The sequence below is a fragment of the Dermacentor variabilis genome, chromosome 5, assembly GCF_050947875.1.
Source record: "Dermacentor variabilis isolate Ectoservices chromosome 5, ASM5094787v1, whole genome shotgun sequence".
Lineage (NCBI taxonomy): Eukaryota > Metazoa > Arthropoda > Arachnida > Ixodida > Ixodidae > Dermacentor > Dermacentor variabilis.
The window spans coordinates 153,815,868-153,836,705 of NC_134572.1; the positions used below are offsets into that span (position 1 = coordinate 153,815,868).

General features: G+C 46.8%; 1 long non-coding RNA gene across 1 annotated transcript in view; it reads left to right on the forward strand.

Moving 5' to 3' along the window:
* The window catches only part of LOC142583259 (uncharacterized), a 278,491-nt gene extending 257,857 nt beyond the window's left edge, over positions 1 to 20,634 (forward strand). Inside the window, exons 2-3 of the long non-coding RNA XR_012828583.1 lie at positions 16,705 to 16,856; positions 20,552 to 20,634. This is a non-coding gene — a long non-coding RNA (uncharacterized LOC142583259). The remainder of the gene's footprint in view (positions 1 to 16,704; positions 16,857 to 20,551) is intronic.
* Positions 20,635 to 20,838: the final 204 nt, after the last annotated feature.

The following is a 20,838-nucleotide window of genomic DNA, read 5'->3' on the forward strand; positions in this document are numbered from 1 at the left end:
CTCGCTCAGGGCATCTTTGCCGGTTTCAGGCGTCCTCCAACCCTGCAGATGTAGTGCACCGGAGGAGGTGGACTTCAAGCTCACCATCGTCAAATTAATAAAAAAAAACCTGATCCAAAGGTTCGAACTTCGGACTATGGCAACCCGGCATTCCACATAGCTCAGTCAGATCATCTCGTAGGCGGCGAGGCTACCTTATCGCCGACAAGTTCCTCCAAGAGGGCCCTACGTGCCTAAAAATTTATTTGATTTATCGGCGATAGATGTGTTACAGCATAGTATTTCACAATTGTTCTAAGATCATGGTTTCGGAGTCTCTCGTACGTAAGCGGTCAAGAACATGGCTATATACGCGAGAAATTTTCGGCGGGATTGAACAGCACCTAAAAGTAGTGTAGAAAAAAAAGAAAATAGAAAATAAAAAACTTTCAGCGCTTGCGGCGCATTTGCTGGTGGCGTCTGGAGGCAGGTACACCAAATGGTTCACGGTTTCCGCTGCCTGTTTCATGAATCGGAGAAGTGTTTCCGAACGACACGGAAGTGGGACTGATGCGCCGCGCTAGACTGAGACGTCGGATATGAGGAGGGTGCATCGACAGAGACTTTCGCTCAAAGGCAAATCCTCAGTGGGGAGACGGCCTGCCAAACAATAGTTCTGAGCAACGCCTGAAATAGGCGACCTCGGAAGTGGCCTTGCTTTATGGTTGGAGAACGCTTTTACGACACCTCCTTTAAGCTACTGCGTAAGCTTCTGTCTGCGATCAGTTAGACATTGTTTGTACACTTCGAGCGGGAAACCTATTGACGTCACATTTGGCCCCGAATTTGCAATACAGGCAATTTAGCAGTTGCGGGTACTTGCAAGTGATCCACAGGAGTACAAAGGGAAACCCAGAGAAACGAATATACCTACATATATATATGCGGTATATATAAATGCGTATATATATATATACGCGCATATATATATATATATATATATATATATATATATATATATACGCGGAATCTTTCACTCCCCAACAAATCGGAAGGCTCCGCCACCGGGTTCTCGGCGACACAGAGCTCATACTGCTACTCGCGTTTAAAAGAATAATAACCTGCATGATACGCACGCTTCGGTCACAAAGAGGGGGCATCTGAGTAGGTGCATATCGGCAGCGCCTTTCGTAGATTTCTGCAACCCATTTCTTAAATCTTATGTGCCTAAACACGTATTGATGTGTCCGCAATAGATGTGCTTTTCCTGATCGCCATGGGTAACTAAATGAAGAACGGTTTCTAAACGGTCCTGGCCTCGTGTTTCCGAAACCGCACATTCGCAAACGGCTGTGCATTCGGCTAGGCAAGCCCTACAGGCGTACCGACGACCTTTCACAGTTGCTAACACATTCTCGTTATCTACAGGAGTACAAACGCAAACCCGCGAAACCTAATATAAGTTCAAACGTAGAAGAAATAACTGGACGCAAACTACGACCTTTTTTTTTTACTTTATGAAGATTTGTATGTGAACTTTGCTACTGCTGTCGTTACGTTAATTTCTCTTATTGTTTGAATGCCACTTTAAACCTTCTCATCACTTTTTCTCTTCCTTTATTGCAAAAGTTTTTTGGGGGGAGGGGGCTCTCACTAGATAGTCAGCGCGAGCCATGTCGGTAGAGTCAGTTTACGTCAATTTAGTGTATCTGAAGTGTCTGAAAACATGCTTGAATTATCCCCAGTATAGGGGTTTTGGTGATTGCGGCAGGTGGCATGGCATAATATTTCTCAATGGTTCTAATATCGTGGTTTCAGAGTCTCCCGTACGCAAGCGGCCATGAACACGGCTAGATACGCGATATATTTTCGGCGGAATTGAACAGCAATTAAAGTAGTGGGGAGAAAAAAGAACATAAGAAAATGAAAAAGCTTTCAGCGCTTACCGCGAATTCACAACTCGGATTGAGTATAACAGTTTCCGATATTATATTTTTCGGAGCCTCTTCTCCGGGACGCTATCATTGGGATGTGGGTGCAGCTGTCGTGAAACATATAGCTTAAGTATGACCATAACTTTCTTCATATATAACTATATCCTTGGCCAATCCCCCATTGTGGGTGTGAGCAACTCTCGAAAGAAACCAAGCAAGCACTGTGTGAGATACTAGTGAACAACCAAATGCTACACTTGCAATTTATTAACTGCATCTACGAAGTTGCAAGCCAATGAATCTGTTTCCTGTCATTGGGACCAACGCACGCGATCACGTCACCAGAAGCCGATGTAGTCTCCGATGTGCTACAGCGTTAGGTGAAGTTGGGTCCTCATGATGACTCGGCCACCGCTACTACAGACGGGGCACCATCAATATTGTCTGAATTGAATGGTAATCAAGCGCCTCGAATATAGTCACACTGCCACATTCAGGCCGAACCATCCCTTGACAGAGAAGGCCGTGTCCTTTTTTTTGGCTGCCGATATAAAACAGCGCTACGAGTCGGCGCCCCTATTAATTGAACCAGCGCCTGTGATGCGCGGTAAGAATCCACGGCTGACAAAGTAGACACACATGAAACGGCACCCGCAAACTTGTCTTGCGTCTAGAAAAGCTAGCGCAGCACGCCAGAAACAGTTGCAAGAAGAAAACACTTACCAAGTTCAAGTACCCTCCCGTATCACAAGTATCACAAGTATCCTCCCAATATTCAAACTTTATATCTGATGAACCTGCAACCGTTTATTGCTTGCAGTTGCACAGGGGTTCGCTACATCTTGCATGCATCACGGGCAACGGGTATTTGTTTGTGAACTCCATGAAACGTTACTGCGCCAAACAAACGTATAGGCGAGGTGAAAAAAGCGAAACTATCGCACCGTATACCTTGAAACCTCAAACCGCCACATTAGCGTGTATTCCATCATATACCAACGCGAGAGAGCAAGGAGCGATGATGTTGCTAAAATTGAAGCCAGCAGACACATGCGCAGTATGTCTGCTGGCTCTAATTCAATAAACTGCGTCGAAGTTTAAAGGTTACTATGCACAGGTTACGCACTGGATGTTACTGATGTAACCCTGAAATTGACTCTGTAACCTATGAACTGCTTTCAATGAGAACGTGAAGCCCTTATAGTTAGCTAAAATTATTTAAACAGCAAAACAACTGTCGCACTAACCTATATATTATAGGATAATGCCGCGTAGAAGGTACAAGTTACCAAGCATAGAGTGCGCGCGTTCTTATCAATGAAGCTGTCAATGTGATCTAGGGCGACCGAGCTTTGAAGCAAAAAAAATTACAGCAAGTAAGAATGTAAGAAGCCTCTACAGCGCATGAGCAGGCACAGATATGCGATATGCGTATTTGAGCACCTGTGGCCAACATGCCTGCGCACCAACTTGGTCAGGCATATGCATTACCTCGAGCCGAAGTGCGGTCTCCTCATGAGCCCAGTGCAAGTGGGCAAGGCTCGGGCATACGTAACGAAGGTGCTCTACAAAATACAACATGCAAAAATGTTATGTGGCACTGACACGCACTGATCAAGGACACCCTGACTATCTATTAGAATCGTAGGAGTGCGATTGGGATGGTCCGCCTGTACGACAACATGGTCGCAAGATGACTGCTTTTGGAGGAAAGTGCAGAAACACGGAGTGCGATTACACCGCGACGAACATTCGACGAAAGTGTGTGCAGTGTGGAGCATGGGGTAACGTGGAGGGAACAATTGAACATGTCTTGCTAGAAGGCCAAAGACTGAGTATACGCCGTGCTAATACGTCTCTGCCGGTGGCACTCGGCTTTGAAGATTGATCTAAACTATTGCTCTCTGGCGGCAGTCAGAACGTCAAAGCAAAGTCTGGAAGCGCCGGTGTTGAAACTGCAGGAGCCAGTAGACAGTCAACAGCCACAGCAGATGTCGATGTCGGACAGTGACTGCTGGATTCCGTACCTGAAGCATCGCCATTGTGACTGCTTGCAATTTCTTTCTTATTCTTTCTTAAAGAACAATATCATTATTACTTCTAGGAGATAACTTTCGTCTGCCCGCTTAAGAGTGGGAAAAGTACTATATTGACACGTGTACTTATATTTAACGGGCGACCACGTTTCGCCACCTAACAAATGTTCTCGCACAGCGCGGGACGCGTCTGCATGTATCCGAAGTTTCTGGAAAGTTATCGATGCTTCAATCCGCTGCCTGTTGTCACCGAACCTGGTGTTATCTGATTTCATCGCACGACTCGAATGTTGTAGAACTTTGTGGAAGGCATGCGGGTCCCAACGATTAGTCTGGAACATTCGATGACTGCTGTATAAAAGCCGACGCACTTGACCCGCTGATCAGATTTTCTACGATCGCCGACCGTGTTCGCCGCTATCGTTGTGCTTTAAGTGTAGCCTCTTTCTGTTGGCACAGGTTCGCCCAATAAAAGTTAGTTTTGTCTTTCACAGTATTTGCTACTGTGTTCTTCAACGTCACCACCACGTGACATCTGGTGGAGGTGCTTTTCGTTCATGTACCGGACGCCCCCGACAAGCCGTGATCCAAGCCCTGACCGCAAAGAGAACACCAACGCTGTCCCGGACCATCGAGCAAGCCGCCGTCTTCAACAGCTGCCGGACTTCTACCTGAGCACGCACTTCTACCTGAGAAGACGAAGAAGATTGTGGACAAGGCAACCCCAATGGCACCCCAGCGTCCCCCATCGCGCTGCAGCAGCCCAGGGAACCTCCGACGTTCTGCGGATCAACATTCGAGGACCCGGAAACCTGGCTCGAGACCTATGAGAGGGTCGCTACGTTTAACAGTTGGGATAGCGACGGCAACCTGCGGCATGTCTATTTCGCACTGAAAGACGCCGCCAGGAACTGGTTCGAGAATCGAGAAGCCACCTTAACGACGTGGGACCTGTTCCGAAGCGGCTTCTTGCAAACATTTGTAAGCGTCGTGCGAAAAGACCGAGCCGAAGCACTACTAGAAAGCAGAGTGCAGCGGCCAAAGTAGACGATCGCGATCTTCACGGAGGAGATGGCCCGTCTTTTCCGGCACACCGACCAGGAAATGTCAGAGGAGAAAAAAGTCCGCTTCCTGATGCGGGGCATCAAGAAAGAACTTTTCGCAGGACTTATTCGTAACCCGCCGAAGACCGTAGCTGAGTTTTCTGTAGAGGCATCGACGATCGAGAAAACTCTGGAGATGCGCACATGGCAATATAACCGCCAGGGGCTCACGCAGCGGTACGCCATCCAAGGACTGGATTCCGGCAACCTTCAGGAGACCATCAGGGCCATTGTGCGCGAAGAAATGCGCAAGGCCCGGCCTTCGTCGCAGCCCCAAGTGGCTTCGATCGCCGACATCGTGAAAGAAGAGGTGCACCGATCGCTTGGAGTTCCCGAGCTGCAACCACAATTACCGCAGCCACAGCCAGAAGCGATGACATACGCCGCCGTCGAACGCCGTCAAGGTCCCCCTCCGTTACCAAGCCAGGGCCCTGCAACGACGCAATTCCGTCGTCCGCCGCCGCCGCCGCCAGCACGCCCACCCGTCGCCCAGCGCACCTACGCGAGGAAGACGGACATTTGGCGAGCCCCCGACCACCGCCCGCTCTGCTATCACTGCGGAGAAGCCGGCCATGTGTATCGCCGATGCCCATACCGGGAGATGGGACTGCGAGGTTTCGCCGTCAACGCTCCGCGCCCGCAGCAATAGAACGCCCTCGTGATATCGCCCACTACCTCGCCGCTACTCAGTGGAGCTCTCGACGACCGTCGCATTCGCCATCACCAGGCCGCTACCTCTCGCCGCAGCGCCGATCATACACTGGCCCAGCCCGGGGCCGGTCCGACAGCCCATATCCGGAAAACTAAAAGCAGCAACCGATGGAGGTGCGGTTGCTGTTCGTCAAACTGACGAAGATCCTCCACCGCCGACGAAGACGACAAAGAAACCATCTCGACGACCTAATGAAGACACGCCGCCGTCCCGACGAAGTCAGGAAGCCAAGACTACACCGACGAAAGACGCCTTGACGACGCGACGTTCCAGCTTCAGTTCAACACGACGCAGCCGTGATCCGATGCCAAGACCCAACTGCAACGCCAGAGAAAGAACCACCGACCTCGACGTACTTCTCGACGGTCACGCAGTCACTTAGTTAGTCGACACAGGGCAGATTACTCCGTAATGAGTGGACACATCGCCGCCCAGTTGAAGAAGGTTAAGACTGTATGGGAGGGCCCCCAAATTCGGACCGCTGGAGGACACCTCATTACGCCGACTGGAATCTGCAAAGCAAGAATAACGTTCATGACCGGACTTACCTTGCCACCTTCGTTATCCTCCAACAGTGTTCACGAGACGTCATTCTCGGCATGGACTTCCTGAACCATCACGGCGCAACCATCGACCTGAAGTCAAAATCGATAACGTTGTCGGAAGATCAAGCGATACCGCCGGAGAGCTTTCGCAGTCACCACGCCTTGAGTATTCTCGAAGATCAAGTGAGCATCCCGCCTCGCTCGAGCATTGTTATTTCGGTCGACACCGAAACACCCGCTGACGTAGAAGGCGTCATCGAAGGCGACCAAAGTCTACTGCTGGACCGTGAAATTTGCGTCGCAAGAGGGATCGATCGACTGCACGGAGGAAAAACTGAAGTGTTGCTGACAAACTTCAGCCAAGAGTTCAAGCATATCAACAAGGGCACGACGATCGCGTACATCGAGGAAATTCTGGAAACCAGTAATGCGTTTGTCCTCTGGGATTCCGCCGCATCTACCCGGACGACGATGGTTCGCGAACCATACTACGACATTAATCCAAGTCTCCCCGTGATTAAGCAGCAGCAGCTCAGAAGTCTGCTCCGACGATACAAAGGCTGCTTTTTGACGTCATCGAGGATCCGACAAACACCAGTCACCAAGCATCGCATAATCACTGAGGAGTGCGCTCGACCACTCCGCCAGAGCCCTTACCGAATTTCGCCGCCAGAACGAGCAGCTATAAGAGAACAAGTCGACGAAATGCTACGCCATGACATCATCCAGCCGTCGAAAAGCCCGTGGGCGTCTCCAGTGGTTTTAGTGAAGAAAAATGACGGAACCCTACGTTTCTGCGTCGATTATCGTCGACTGAACAAAATCACGAAGAAAGATGTATACCCCCTCCCACGGATAGACGACGCATCGGATCGGCTCTGCAATGCTAAATACTTCTCATCGATGGACCTAAAGTCTGGCTACTGGCAAATAGAAGTCGACGAAATGGATCGCGAAAAGACCGCCTTCATCACGCCAGACAGCCTCTATGAGTTCAAGGTTATGCCATTTGGACTGTGCTCGGCGCCTGCAACGTTCCAGCGCGTGATGGACACGGTTTAACAGGATTGAAGTGGCAGACCTGTCTCGTTTATTTGGATGACGTCGTCGTCTTCGCCGGAAATTTCGACGATCACCTCTGGCGGCTAGCGACAGTACTAGAGGCCATCAAGTCGTCAGGGCTTATTCTGAAGCCGGAAAAATGCCGCTTCGCTTACGATGAGCTTCTGTTCCTAGGCCACGTAATCAGCAAATCTAGTGTCCGTCTAGACCTGCAAAAAACAGCTGCCATCGCACAGTTCCCGCAACCCATCAACAAGAAGGCAGTGCGTAGATTCCATGGCATGTGTGCCTACTACTGGCGCTTTGTCAAGAACTGTTCACGCATCGCCGAGCCTTTGACACATCTAACTAAATGTGATGTTGATTTCAAGTGGGAAACGCCGCAGGCCAACGCATTTGAAGAACTCAAACGACGGATGCAGTCGCCGCCGGTACTTGCGCACTTCGACGAGTGCGCGTATACAGAAATCCATAGTGATGCCAGTAGCCTAGGCCTCGGTGCCGTTCTAGTCCAGAGAAGAAACGGAGACGAACAGGTGATAGCTTACGCTAGCCGGTCGCTGTCAAAAGCGGAAGGCAACTATTCTACGACCGAAAAGGAATGCCTCGCCATCGTTTGGGCTACAACTAAATTTTGCCCTTCTCTTTATGGCAGGCCATTCAAAGTCGTCAGTGACCATCACGCTTTGTGTTGGCTAGCAAATATAAAGGATCCTTCAGGACGACTGTCGCGGTGGAGCCTCAGACTACAAGAATACGACATCACTGTAACCTACAAGTCTGGACGAAAACACTCCGATGCCGATTGCCTATCACGCGCACCCATTGACCCGCCGCCGCAAGATGACGAGAATGACGACGCCTTTCTTGGAATTATAAGAGCGGAAGACTTCACTGAACAGCAACGGGCAGACCCGGAGCTAAAAGGCCTCTTCGAATATTTGGAAGGGCACACCAACGTTGTCCCCAGGGAATTTGAGCGCGGATTATCTTCCTTCACGCTTCAAAACAATCTCCTCGTGAAGAACTTCTGACCAGTCCGCGCTAATTACCTTCTTGTTGTCACATCAGGACTTCGTCCAGAAGTATTGCATGCCCTACATGACGATCCGACCGCTGGACACCTCGGATTTTCCCGGACACTATCGAGGATACAAGAAAAGTATTATTGGCCGCGCCTGACCGCCGACGTCACCCGTTATGTCCGAACATGCCGAGACTGTCAGCGACGCAAGACACCGCCGACAAGGCCAGCCGGATTACTACAGCCAATCGTGCCTCCTTGCCGACCATTCCAGCAGGTCGGGATGGACTTGCTGGGACCCTTTCCGACGTCAATAACCGGAAATAAGTGGATCGTCGTGGCGACGGGCTACCTCACCCGCTTCGCTGACACAAAAGCACTGCCGAAAGGTAGTGCAGCCGAAGTGGCGAAATTCTTTGTCGAAAATATCCTGCTACGGCATGGCGCCCCAGAAGTCCTCATCACCGACAGAGGAACGGCCTTTACAGCGCAGCTCAGCCAAGCCATTCTGAAATACAGTCAGACAACGCACAGGAGGACAACGGCCTACCACCCGCAGACGAATGGTCTTACGGAGCGGCTGAATAAGACCCTCGCCGACATGCTAGCGATGTACGTCGACGTCTAACACAAGACCTGCGATGCCATCCTGCCGTACGTAAGATTCGCTTACAACACGGTGGTGCAAGAAACAACACAGATCACGCCGTTCAAGCTGGTCTACTGCAGGAACCCGACGACGACGCTCGACGCCGTGCTGCCGCACGTCACTGACGAGGAGAACCTTGACGTCGCTACCTACCTCCAGCGCGCCGAAGAAGCCCGACAGCTCGCCCGCCTGCGGATCAAGAACCAGCAGAGGACCGACAGCCGACACTACAACCTCCGACGACGCTTCGTCGAGTACCAGCCCGGCGACCGTGTTTGGGTGTGGACCCCGATACGCCGACGGGGACTCAGTGAAAAACTACTGCGACGATATTTCAGACCCTACAAGGTCATCCGACGTATTGGCGCACTGGAACTATGAGGTCGTGCCAGACGGCATTTCGCATTCACAGCGACGCCGCGCAGGATCTGAAGTGGTCCACGTGGTGCGCCTGAAACCCGTTCACGGACGCTGACGAACTTCATTTTTTTTGTTTTGTTTGCTAGGAGTGCTTTTCTTTTATTACTTTCGTTTATTTGCAGCATCGGGTCGATGCTTCTTAAGAGGGGGGTATTGACACGTGTACTTATATTTAACGGGCGACCACGTTTCGCCGCCTAACAAATGTTATCGCACAGCGCGGGACCCGTCTGCATGTATCCGAAGTTTCTGGAAAGATATCGATGCTTCTATCCGCTGCCTGTTGTCGCCGAACCTGGTGTTATCTAATTTCATCGCACGACTCGAATGTTGTAGAACTTTGTGGAAGGCATGCGGCTCCCAACGATTAGTCTGGAACATTCGATGACTGCTGTATAAAAGACGACGCACTTGACACGCTGATCAGATTTTCGACGATCGCCGACCGTGTTCGCCGCTATCATTGTGCTATAGGTGTAGCCTGTTTTTGTGAGCACAGGTTCGCCCAATAAAAGTTAGTTTTGTCTTTCACAGTATTTGCCACTGTGTTCTTCAACGTCACCACCACGTGACAATATTATCATCGTTACCGTCATCATCATCAGACAGAGCTCTGTAGGGTGCCATGGTCTAGACCTCAGTTGAAGTCAACAAACCGGAGAGCGAAATTAGTTTTAAAGAAAGACTCGGGAACATGGACAAGGAAATTGTGTGGCAACAGGCAACAAATATCCGTGCCTGAAAAGCGTGGACATGGACTGCAGGCCGATACCAAGTAGGTTGGCAACAAAGGACAGGATAACTGATAGTGTAACTAGATAATCCCGAGTAAAGAAAACATAAAGCCACAGAAATATAAACAGCAAATGGTATGCAAGACAGATTTTAAGACTAATGTCACATTGTACTGGCCCTTGCACAGAATCATGACAATGCAATTGAGTGATTTGGAGAGAGCTGTAAAGCTTACGACGACCTCGTTGTCGTCAACATTATTTTATTTGTTATTTCTCACAGTACCCACAGCGCCAGTTTGGCATTACAGTGGGAGGGAGTAGTACATATATCATTGACAAACAGCAGTTAATATAGAATACACGAAAAAAAATATACAGATCAGGGAAAATCGCCGTCACAACAAAAAGAAGAAACAAAGAAGCAGAGCATAACCGTACATGTGCGAAGTAAACAAAGCGGTTCTGTTAACGCAAGCACAAAGTGCAGAGAAAAAAAATTGCGTCATACGGCTGAAGCAAAGGCATCATTTGAAGATAGCGATACAACATCGCTGGACAACCTGTTCCACTCACTGACCGTTTTAGCAAAAATGACATTTAAAAAGCCCCGTTCTACATCTGTGCTCTTTAATTTTAAGTGGGTGATCGCGCCTGCCAGAAATGTACTCCGGTGGCCTTGTGTAGCTATCACGATTCAGGCCGGTTATAGAATGGTATATATTGTGCAAAAATTTTAATCTGAATGTTTTTCTACGATTTTGAAGTGTATTCCAGCCTAATGTTTCCTTTGTTTGGGATGCGCTAAAATACGGAGTATAATTTTGAACCACGAAACGGGCTGCTAAGCTTTGTACTCTTTCTAGTTTCTTTGTCTGTCGCAGTCCACGGGTCCCAGACAGTACAAGCATATTCCAGTATTGGTCTTATGTTAGTCTTGTAAAGCAGGTTCCTTGTTTCTAAAGGAAAGCACTTCGCATTTCTACGTAGCATAGCAAGAACTCTATACGCCATAGCAATTATATAGTTAACATGACGGTGCCAGCATAGTTGAGGCGTCAAGTACACCCGAAGGTATTTATATTCACACACGGATGCAAGATTTGTCCCGTTAATGCTATATGTATATACATTTGGTGACCTTTCTCTCGTAAAGCACATCTGCACAGTTTTATCAAGATTTATACTCATGCCCCATTTATCACACCACTCTGCAACCTTGTCTAAATCCTTCTGTAGTTCATTATAATCATCGGGACCTTTCGTAACACGATACAAAACGCAGTTGTCCGCGAACAATCGGATGAAAGATATGCCAACGGTAATCTCATTCATATATAACAAACAATGGAGGAACCAAAACTGAACCTTGAGGCACCCTCGATGGCACATCAACACCATGCGACAGCGTACCTCCAACGACAACGCGTTGTGTCCTACAATTTAAGTATTCTTTTATCCATTCAACAACGTTTTATTTATGTTGTACCAGGATAATTCTTCAAGCACTAAAGGATGGGGCACTAGGTCAAGAGCCTTCCTGAAGTCTAAAAAAATGCTATTTACACAGCCCCCTTTGTCAAGAGTGGATGCTAGGTCGTGCGTTAATTCTGTAAGCTGAGTAATACAAGAAACACCACTTCGAAATGCGTGTTGCTGAGGGATCAACAAGCAAAACAAATTTAAGTGAGTCATGATATTGCTAAAAAGTACATGCTCAAAGATCTTGCAAGGTACGCTAGTCAAGGACACCGGTCGATAATTAAACATATATTTTCGAGGTCCTGACTTCGGAATTGGAACAACATTGGCAATTTTCCAGTCTATAGGCAACATTCCGCATGTCAAGGACTTGGCAAAGAGCACATAAAGGTAGTTAGACAACGGGCCTGCACAAGCGGAAAGCAGAAAGTTCGGCAAGCCATCGGGACCGCTGGCATTAGTGGTACTTAAACGCTCAAGTTGTAGTTGAATACCCCTCCCATCGAATACGGCGTCATTCATTGGTTCCCCTCCGATAAGCCCGTAGTGAAACATTGAATCAGTATTGGTTGCGCGCGCAGAAAAAACAGAACCGAAGAACGAGCTAAAACATTCTGCCTTATCTAGACTATCATGCACAAGAGACCCATTGTGTTCGAGCACAGGAATTGACACTTCGTCTTTTCTATTCTTCTTGATAAACTGCCAGAATTCTCTAGGGTTACTTTTTAACTTAGAATGAAAAGAAGCATAAAAAATACCTTTCGCGTGTGATATTGCGGAATTCGCCTCATTTGAAGCTTGTTGCTATTACTGCTTTTTCTACGGTGTCGGCTTCTTCCTGTACGCCTTGTATACTTGATTTTTTTCCCAGTGCCCTACGAACTTCCCTCGTGAATCACGGCTTACTTCTAGCCCGCCTTGCCGTCATTACCCATGACGGGACAAATTGGTCACGCAATTCGAAAATCTTCTTTTTGAGTAAACACCACAATTCGTCTACGTTAAACGACTCTGTCAATGTTTCAAATACGTCGAATTACGAGTCGAGTGCCAACGAGATTTCATCGACTTGTGCCTTTCGATAGCTGTATATCCGTCTACCTGCGCTATTAGCGGCTTTAATGTACTCCAATTTCAGTTTGCACAAAACAGCGTTATGGTCACTTATGCCTGGCAAGATCAGCACAGGTTGCGTATCCACAGGCAAATTAGTAAAAAGTAAGTCTAACACATTGCTTCCACGAGTAGGTTGGCACACCAACTGCGATAGCGCAAATGAGTTGTGTAACTTCATCAATTCTTTCGCTGACGCACTAAACACTTTAGGTATTGTCGAATTTTGCAACCAATTAATTTTGGGCAAATTAAAATCACCACCGATAACTAAGGAGTCATAATTTCTCACTTCTACATCTTCCACTAGCTTAGTTAAAGCCTGTACCTTTCTGCCAGGAGGCCTGTAAAAGGAACACACCGTCAGTGATTTTCCATTTTTCAAACAAAGTTGCTCCCAGACAGCCTCAGTAGAATCATCTGGCTTGCGTAACATCTGCGACTGTATATTTTGATCAACGAGAATGAACACACCGCCTCCGTGACAGTCTCGACCTTTTCTATAGCTAACGTAGTTGCTAGGAAAGACATCACAATCCCTATCGTTACCATCTAACCACGATTCAGTGCCCAAAATTACAGATGGTTTACTCATGTCAACCAAGTTAAAAAATTTATCTGTATTGTTTCGGAGGCTTCTGCAGTTAACGATAAGGAACGATAAAAACGCACCTATCTCTCGGCTTTGTCAAACTCTCACAACCTTCCCCATGGATTCGTCATAAACATACTTCATATTATGCAAGTAGAGTACGGCACGCTTTACGTACCCTTTCCTTTATCTGCCTCAGACTGATGTTCCTTCGCATATTCAAGAAGCATTCTTCTTTTCTTTCGTAATGCCTCAGAAAAATCTTCCGAAATGGAAATTCTTGTACCTTTCAATTTCTTCGCCGCCAGCAGAACTTTCTGTTTGTTCTTATCTGAACGAAATTTGACAATTATAGGGCGCTGATTATCAGCGTTAAATTTGCCAAGTCGGTGTGCCCTTTCTATTTCCACCTCGCCGACTTGTAATACTGAAATGCGCAGATTGACAACATGCTCTTCAGATTTTCTATATGGTTCCCGCGCGTCATCTCTGTCGACGCCAAAAAAAAAATTAAGTTACACCTCCAACTACGGTTTTCAAGATCGTCCGCCTTGTGTACCAACGATGCTAAGTTAGCCTGGAAGGAATCACAGCTCGACTTATACTCTGCAACGCTACTGCGTAATTCTTCGAACCTGTCAATAGTTGCTTCAATCTTGGTCATACGCGCTTTCATATTAGCCATAGCAGCCTTATTGTCTGCTTGGTACTTTTCAATAGCGGTTAGCTTCTGCTTGATTTCATTTTGGCCATCCAAGAGTTGCTGCAGTATCGTGTCACCGGGCCCAGGGTTTAGTTCAACATCGCCGCATAAGAACAACAGCAGGAAGTAAAATGCAGCGCGACGAAGGAGCAAAAAGTGAGTCTTCTTTCTACGAGAAGGTCGCCTGGCCCCTGATCGCGAACATACACTCGGGAAAAGCACAGGGCGTGAAACCAGCAAGGCAAAAACACACTGCGCACATATGTCATCTGAACCAACCTGCATGAAGAGCAGCAAAGACGTGAATGGCCCATCCATAGTAGTGCCAGTTTCGCGCCTCTAATCCAGACTGAAGCTCGCCGCCTTTTGTACATGGAAGTGGTGCTTGCTAACAGCCCATGGTAGCTCGACCCGAGTTGCGCAACGTCGAAAAGCAGCGGCACTGCAGTATTCCTCGGCGATGTTGACGTCGGTGGTTTCTAAAACAGTGTCAGCTGCGCATGACGGGTTGGTGACTTGCGACGTAGGCCCTTGAACGATGTTCACTTCGGTGATGACGAGGCAGCGGCTCGTAAATGAGCCAGCACCAACCTGCATGAAGAGCAGCAAAGACGTGAATGGCACAGCCATTGTAGTGCCGCTTTCGCGCCCCCTATCAGGCAACCACAGTTTGACTATCGCTATTGAACAAAAAACTCTTGATAAGATGGCGGTGTGATGGTGTGATTTTCTTCGTTGCTGTGCTCGTGAAAATAAATGAATGAGTGAATTGTGGTGTTTTACGTGCCAAAATCACAAGTGTATTATGAGGCACGCCATATTTGCGACTCTGGATTAATTTTGACCTCCAGGGGATCTTTAATATTCCTTCCATGCACTGGACACGGGCGTTTTAAAATGGAGCTGTATGTAGCTAGCCGATTCATCCGTCCATCCATATGTCCGAGTGTCGCCTGTACGCCGAAAGCTCCTATGGCGCACACCCCTGCACGTGCGCGAAAAAGGTGAGAAGTGCAGGATTGACTGCGCCGGTAGTGACTTCATTGTTCTCCGTTGCAGCTGAGTGCGGCGACAGCTGTTTCTCTCCGGCTTCGAAATGGGCAAGTAGCGCGTCATAGGTACTCCTGAGGAGCAGGCAGCTTTTGATCAGCAAAGCCGCGAGTAGAGCCGGGTAGGAGCTCCTGTACGCCGGGCTGATGCTGCAATCCGGGCAAAAGAAGAGGTTTATGCAGCCGAGCTCAAGCAGCAACAGCATACCGAGGATTTGGCAGCGCATCAAGCCGTCGTTTAATGAACCGTCGGGATTAACCCAGTTATAAACACCGGGGCAGCATGTTTCAGCTTCGCTAATTAACCATCTCTACGGGGTGATTGGGCGGTGATTTTTGCATTTCGTCCCCATTGAAATACGGCCACTGCAGCCTGGAGTTGATTCCACGGCCTCTTGCTTACCATTACAGCACCATAGCCACTAAGCCAGCGCAGCGGGCACGTCAAAACTATTTCGACGGCGAAAAAAAGGTGTACATGGAAAGGATAAAGCATGGCATGTACCCACAAAGAAGGACGCAGCAGTAGGCGAAAAACAACGTGGAAGGCATCAGCGTATTCACTGCAAGCATCTACGACGCAATGGCAGCGACCTATCATTTTTGCAGTTTAAATCCCATCACTCACATCCACCAACTGTAGGTATAACTGTGCTGCAAATGAACACGCAAGAAGCTTTAAGGATGCTTAGGCACTTATGAGCTGTGAATGCGAAACCATTAATATACAATTTGACGCTGCTGAGCGCTCCTTCTAGTTATCAACTCCTCGCGGCAAGCGAACAGGTGGAGAGGCTGGGCCAACGCCTGCTATACAGCAAAAGGCCTTTACACTTTGATCCTTAACGTCCTGCTCCCTTACCCGACTGCCATCGAAACTAATAGAAACGTTCACGAGTAAACCGCAGTGATTCAGTAGTCGTCCCTTCGTCACGCCTGGCTTTGCAAAGGGTATTTTGCGGAAATAGCGTGACGTCATCAAGCAGTGTACACATGCCTGCAATCTTGGAGGTGCTGGTTTAGCCCTAATGGCTAAGAGACTCAGGCTTTGAGCGTGAGGTGGTACTTTCGAAACTCGAACACTCTGGTGAAAGTACCATGGGATGATACTATCGCCAGAGTGTTCGAGCGCACTATAGATAAGGAACGTTACAGTGAGTAACAGGTGTGGCAGGGTTGTTTGCCTAAAGAAGAGAGCGGTTCGCAGGAAGATACGGACTTTAATTAATGAACTCTGATGGAACAAGGCGTGACTTGGTCTCTGAGCCATCTTCACGACAAATTAAGTTGTCTCCTTACTAGGAGAAGTAACGCCTACCTAGCTCTCACTGATTAGCCATCGATGCGCGAACAAACGGTTCTTTTTGGGCTAGCATAAGACAAATGCTCTAAAATGGCCTATGTCTATATGAAATGGTGTTTAAGTTTCAAAAGCTAGTTTAGCTTAGCTGGTTCACCGGCAGTTTATTTTTGTGTATGTCTTAATGCTTCTAATATATATGTATATATATATATATATATATATACGCACACCTGGTGATCTGTATTTATGTGTTCTTTTTAGGTACTCAATAGAGATGTGCTTTGGGTCAAATACCGCAACTACATGCGCACAAGCGGGGGCAAACTTGTCAGCTGCGAATATTTTTCTCTAGCGAAATCAAAACAAAAACATCAGTACATAATAAAGAGATCGTACAACTGGGCTGGCCAGTGGTGAGTTCTTTTCTTATTTTGACTAATGTATGGCGGCTTGTTGAACGGAACGTCTTTTTCTAAAAGTAATGTGCCCCAATTGAGAGAAGCACGTTGCGCTCAGAGTCTCCGGTTAACATCATCGTTAACCGCGAATGACTTTTCTTCTAGCCCCAGCCAAATTTCTTCTACTTAGCAATACTGACTTGGAAATTTCATCAAAGGTTGTGGCTTTCAGAAATTAGTATAGTGACATTCAGCAGCTCACGCCGTCCCCAAATAAATGCGGATGCTCCCTTTGCGTTAAGAAACGTACTAAACTGTATATGTTGACGACGGTGCTTTCGGCTGGTAGCAATGCAGTCACAATAACATCGCTAAATGTAGTCGGGACAGATGAGGAAAGACACTCCGGTACATAAGTGCATTCTCTATTCGGCCCTTGTATAATTTTCTGTGATAACTGCATCGCAAGTGAAGTGTTCGTTTAGATGCTGTCATTGCCAAGTGAATACGCTAGAAATTGGCTGGGACCGATTTGCTGACTACCGGCCTTTTGAACGCGCTCTGTGATAAACGGCTGTTACAACGGCCTGGCCAGTGAAATAATTTTTGTGTATAGTATCCATCGGTCAGTAGCACCACGAGAACCGCATCGCACAGCCGAAGGACAGATATGAGGAATGTTCGGAGATTACCATGTACTTTTTACAGAAGGTGTACCTACTGCCTACTGATGTATGCACATGCGCCTGAATTTCGCCGATATAAAGAGACTGTGCAACGCAGCTGAAAAGTTCATATTAGGTGCCCCTGCCTCATATAAAATAAATGCATTTCCTTCGTAAGTTACCCGCATCGGCGTGTGCAGCCTCGAACTAATTGCACCAGGTTTTTCTCTGCTTCTAATGACATCACTGTAATATTATCGAAATCAATTTTCACTTCGGCGCTGGAACTTCGGTAATGGAACATGAAATAGTGTATTCAACTCCATAAATGAAGTAGTTATGGCGAAAGGAATGAACTTCAGCTGGTAGTAAATTCCAAAAATCTATCGTTTTGGGGAACAACTGCAAATAAATGTAATATTGCGTTTGTGCAAAGGTTGCAGACTAAGGTCCTGGTAACTACTGGTTGAAGTTTCCTTAGTAATTGGCAAGTGCACACAGCTTCATAGACTAGAGGAAGAAGTAATCATATTATATAAGTGTTTAAGCTTGTCCACATAGCGGGGCACTGGGAGCGGAGTAACCTTCAAGGTAGGAACAACGGCGGGTGAGAAATGTCGGTCACATGTGTGGCATATACAGAAGACAAATAGTTTTTTGCGTGGAATCCAATGTACTAATATTGCGCTGGTCGAAACGGCATCAAACAAAAAAGCTGTACTCATGTATAGGTCGTATCAGCGTTTTAAATAAGAAAAAAAATCGAGGACAACTAAACATTTATGAGTTGTGAATAAGAAAGAATTATTCTCCAATTGAACACTGATGAGTGGTCCTTCGAGTTATGACACCATCGTGCCATCGCGAGGGAGCGAGCCCTCTGAGATGCTTGGCCAATGCCTCCGAGAGAGCACATGGCTGTTGAATTTCGATCCGTGAAGTCAGGCCACCTTGTCTGACTGCTACAGAACCTAATGGGGGATGCTCCCGATTAAGCCGCGGTGATGTTTCGTCAATCCGAAATCTGATGTTTCGAAAGCCGATGCTTTCGTCAATCCGGGCTGGGCAAAGGAAATTTTGTCCAACTAGCACGACGTCGTCGTCAAACAGAAGGCATAGGCCTGCTATCTATGAGGTGCTGGTTTAGCTGACTGGGTACGACAATCCGCTCCTTAGCGTCGTGTCGTAGGTTCGGAACTAATCACCAACGCTGCTCCATCCGAATTTATTTTGTATTTTTATGCATTAATTTCTCTCGCAGCGATTGCCGAGGCTTAGTTAGAACGCAGGGGAGAGCTTTCGCGGATGAGTAACACACGGGTAACAGAGTCTTTCGAAATCGAAGGTGACGACGTCGAGACGACGCCCTCTCCACTCACGCAATATCTGGTGCGGCCGCAGTTGTTGCCTTTTGCTTACTTTGCTCCATCTGGAGGCTCACGTGAATTTGCGATGCAGGCATTGGGAATTTATGTGCCGTCACTCACTTGTACAGACGGCAGATGCTGGCTTTTTTGCCCAATAGATCATTTGATGCTTTCGCATGAAAATCGGCTTCGTATCTATCTTTATGTGCTTTAGATGTTCCTATATTATTGAACTACTTTATGGTTGCGATAAAGGTGTTCTCACCTTGGTAGAGTTCATGAAAAAGCAAAGACAAAGTATTTACAAATATAAACTGTATTTACGGAGGAGTTGAATGAATTTATGAAATACAGAAAGAATGACCTGTCAGTAAAAAAAATTGCTACTGTGTTAGTAAAATAAAGGTCATATGTGAGGTTTTGCATCAGCTGCAGAACATACTGAGCGTGTTTCCATGCCGCTGGTGGCACTTAGAGTCTTTATTAGTATGCATAGCACAAAAGAGTGACCATCTAGACGCACCTTAGCAGCTACGCTGTTTCCGAGATCAATATTATACATGAGAAATAATACTGGACCCAGTACCGAGCTTGTAGGACGCCACAATTCACGTTAGTGGTAGAGGAGATCACAGAATTAAATAAGCTTGAAAGAGCGCAGGTTAGGGCCTGTTGGTATTCCATAATTGAGGTTGTTTAGCGCACGAAAATGGACGAAAGACAGTGGCAAGACGCGGACACAGCGCTAATAATAAGCTATTGCGAGCGATTGGCAATAAAGCTCCAAGTGTAGTACATTAGTCGAGGGTTCTTTAAGATAGCTCTTACCTTAACCAGGAGCTTGGAGAAAGGGACAGTGTTCGATGTCTTCGAGACCTCAATAAAAACAGCATCGAACTGAAGCTCGAGATCTCTTTTGTAGGAAACATCATGTGTCAAATCAGTTATTTGGGTTACAAAGCTATAACATTCCGGATATCAGTGACTACAATATAGTTCCATCGGAGAATTGTGCATTTGAGACGGCCATACCTTTCGTATCTTTTCTTCAACTTTCATAAGAACAGTATAATCAAACTATCAATGTTTCAAATATAATAATTTAGTTACCTTTGCCACTATAATGAAAACATACTCTCAAGCCAAGATTAGAGCGCGTTTCCTAGAAACAGCCACAATTATAAGTTTTTTGCGCTGGTTTTGCAGCACAACAGCCTCATAATGCTGGGGCCATTGCAAACACACTGTATGCCTCTTCGTATATTTTGTAATACAGGTATGCATTTGTGGTGCGAAGATAGGCGATGACGTTTTATATACAAGGCCGTGCAACCTACATCGGTGGCATTGTATACACCCCCTCGCCCTTTCAAATTTGTGCCAAGAAGGAGAGCACGCAAATGTACTCATTTACTCAGAGACTGTACTTAAACTCATATTAGTCTTCTTCGGTAAATATTGCAAGAATAACGCACAAGTTGTTTCATTACAAAAGAAGAGAGGTGTTTATCCCATTTGGGCAATACTTTTCCAAGGTTCACGTGTTAATTTGTACACAACTTTGTTTCGCACGTTTCTTTCATGAGTAAAAAATACGCCTGGTTGTATTATCTTTTTCTATCCAGATTTAGCAAATATTTTCCATCGTGATTTACTCTCAGTCACTTACCTATTCTAGGCAAAATGAGCTTTTAACAGGATACGTGTCAACAAAAGGAACATCAGAATGTCCAGGATCTGTACTTGAACTGATGTCATCAGGTGAGTTGTATTGAAATATAATCCTGTTTAAGATTAGAAAGTAGTTAATGGATGGAAGCACAGATATTAGACATGGCTACTTTCACCGGCTTTGTGCGCCTATTACATTTCTTTTTTATCTTTTTCTTGTAAGTGCCTTTAGTTACGTTTTCCTCAACAACGCCTCATTACTTATTGTTTTGTTTGGTTACTCTACAATTACTA